Here is a 3,423-nt window from a genome sequence, read left to right as displayed (position 1 = left end):
CAAATTGATCCAGCAAATTATACCTGACGCACTTCTTGTGAATCCTAAAGTTTGCTGGCTACAGTCAGAAACAGCATCTTCAAGGGTCCAGCAGTTGTAGGCGCTAACCCTGGTGGGCAAGAAAAGTAGCTGCTCTTTCTTCACTGTCTGGTGTCTGTGGTCTCAAAAAGATAGCTTCTGGTTTCCCACAATTTTTAGGTGGCCTCTGCAGAGCATTTTCTCAGTCTGGGAGACCCTGGAGAAGGCAAGTCTTTTTGACTTGCGGGAGGGAGCAGCAGCAGGAGAGAGGGGAGAGAATCCAGTCTCTCCTTACAGAAAATACATTAGCCAAGTTCTAACAATGCATCTCAGACTACTTTATCTGCTAGGCAGACATACTCTAGGTTCAATGGGCTGTCAATGATTGTCTCCTGTGATTGCTGGTGTCTGCAGGAACTGGAGGTTTTACTAACAGGCCCTATAAATATATAAGTAATTTCTGGTACCCATCACTTGCTCTTAGTCAACACTGGGAGATCTGCTTCAGCCATGGGCTTCTTGGGAAAACTTAACTGATTTGCTTCAAAGCTGTTTACAGTGCCAGAGAACAACTGTAAAATGCTTTTTTGGCTTCTTCCCTTCAGCAAAACCCCCTAAAGGTGCACTGCATGATAAACAGAATGCTACATCAAGGAATTTTACTACATTGCTTTTTTGAGTTTCCACATGTCTAAAGCCATGGGAGGGCAGACAGGGAAGGGATGCTAAGAAAAGCAGGAACAAACTGTTGAGCAATTCAGTAGGGAGATGACAGAGAATGTGGCACTGGGTGTGAGGCTGGCCCTGGGTAGCAGTACTGGAGACGCAGGATCACAAAAGGGGGGATTTTCAGTAAGCACCATCTGTGATAGCTATCTTGGAAACACAGAGGGAAGGAAGCAGAACACAGAAGCATTTTGTTCATATCTGTCCATGATGGCAGCACTCTGAACCAACAGTATCGACAAATGCCAGCTGACAACAGTCAAGTATGCACTAAGAGAGCACATGACAGCATGCTAGATTACCATTCTCTCCCTAATCGCTGCCATAGCCTGAAGTGCTGGCTGACAAGAAAACTGAGGGGATCAAGTCTGTAGATCTAAGCATGTGGGTAAACAGCCCAGTTTCTGGCTGGCACACAAGTCCTGGCTTTCAAAACTTCATTGTGCATACACTCTCCTCAGACCCACTGACCAGTCTTGTCCATGACACTCCTGATCTGCCAAAGTATGGCTCAGTGGACATCCCGCACCAAGATCCTGTCCAGCTTCTTGTAGTATGGTGAAGTGCATCATACACCACCCGAGTGGCAGCTGATATTGCTTTTAGGCCCAACTTTAAGTCCCTGACCTTGCACTGGTTCTACAAGTGATCATGCTCGTGACACCTGTCTACCTATGCCATAACACATCCTACAGACGGTGATTTTTACTCAAGGGTTTGCTGTATTTTTGCATTGGCTAACACCAGCAGAAGACCAAGGACAGCTCCACAAGCCTTGAGCAGGAATTGGTACAGTCATAGAAAGACAGTGCAGGTGAGCTCCCAAAGGTATTGGTCCCTGAGTCTCCAACCAAGAAGAAGAAGAATCCAAATATATGTTATCATTTAAACTAGGAGGTGACTATGGTTGCCATGACCCCACAGTACAGGTTAAACAGCAAAAGAGACAGTTTAGCTGGAGAACTGTGCAATGCAGTGTGAGAAAGCAACTGGTAAGCCACAGGCTACAGAAGGGTGGGGTGCCTTGACTTGCATGCCAATGCTGACCTGAGAGAATTTGCTCTGGTATGAAACAAACTTAGACTGAAACCTGGATACAATTTCTCAAGCTAGGTCACATTTATCTTGAATCAAGATGTTGCATAATGTATTGTGTAGGGGTGTACCAATAGAGATGTTGGGGTCTGATACCGATCGCCGATTTTTAAGGAGGTATATCGGCTGATACCAATTCAATTTCCAATATGTAGCCCTGCAGCTTGAAGAGCTGCATCCAGCTGGTAAATCTGTTGTGGTGGAAGGGGAGGGGGAAGGGAAGGGTTGTGGGGGGCAGATCGAGGGCCCTGAGGTAAGGGAGGGAGTGGGACTGGGATTGGGGCATGGCAGGAACATAGAATCATAGAAGTAGGGTTGTAAGGGACCTTGCAGATCTTCAGGTCCGACCCCCTGCCTGGGCAGGAAGAAAACTGGGCTCAAATGACCCTAGCTAGGTAGGCATCAAGCCGCTGGCCCCAGAGTAGGAGCCAGCACCACTTCCCTTGGAAGTTGGTTCCAGATCCTAGCCGCCCTGACCGTGAAGTTGTTCCTATGGATGTCTAATCTGAACCTACTCTCCAACAACTTGTGGCCGTTATTCCTTGTTATCCCGGGGGGGCGCTAGGAGAAACAAGGTCTCCCCCAAACCCTTCTGGTCCCCCCTAATGAGTTTATAGACAGTCACCAGGTCCCCCCTCAGCCTTCTCTTGTGAGGTTCAGGTCCCATAGCCTCTCATTGTAGGGTCTCATTGTAGGGTCTGCTCATTGTAGGGTCTGCCCTGCTGTCCCAGGATCATGCGGGTGGCCCTCTCCTGGAACCTCTCAATGTTGTCCACATCCCTCTTGAAGTGGGGTGCCCAGAACTGGACACAGTACTCCAGCTGTGGTCTGACCAGTGTCACGTAGAGGGGGAGGATCACCTCCTTGGACCTACTTGAGATGCACCTGTGGATCCACGATAAGATCCGGTTAGCCCTGCCGACCGTGACCTCGCACTGTCAGCCCATGTTCATCTTGGAGTCAATAATGACTCCAAGATCCCTTTCTGCCTCTGTGCTCTCAAGAAGGGAGTTTCCCATCTTATAAGTGTGCTGCTGGTTACTACTGCCCAAGCGCAGCACCCTGCACTTGTCCGTATTGAAACACAAGCTTGCAACCTATCCAGGTCTTCCCCAGCCTGGGCAGGGAAAGGTGCCAGATGGAACCATGGCTCACCCTGGGGGAGGGGGGCATGGCTCCAGCTGCTGCACACACCCTGAGAGAGCACAGGGGAGGCCTGTGCCCCTGGATCTATGCGGGGCCAGGTAGGGTGCAGCTGCGGGCTGGGGCGACATGGGACTCTTCCCAGGCTGGGCCGGGATAAGCAGGGCAAGCAGTGCTGTGCCGGGCTGTGCTAGGGGCGAGCAGTGGTGGCACTCAGAGGAGGGCTATTGGGGGGGGGTTGCAGCCACCCCAAAATTTGCCAAAGTCCCCCCCATAGCCCCACCTCTCAGCACCACTGCTGCCTGTCCCAAGCACAGCCCCAGCCCAACCTCCTTCCCCACTTCCCCGCCCATGTGCCGGGAAGAACCCAGCGCAGCCCTGGCCTCAGCCCGCAGCAGCAGCCCACCCTGCCCACAGCCCACACAGATCCAGGGGCACATG

This window comes from Alligator sinensis, unplaced genomic scaffold (genome assembly GCF_000455745.1).
Source record: "Alligator sinensis unplaced genomic scaffold, ASM45574v1 scaffold523_3, whole genome shotgun sequence".
Taxonomy (NCBI): domain Eukaryota; kingdom Metazoa; phylum Chordata; order Crocodylia; family Alligatoridae; genus Alligator; species Alligator sinensis.
The sequence above is the reverse complement of the archived record's forward strand: the minus strand, read 5'-3'. Positions refer to the sequence as shown.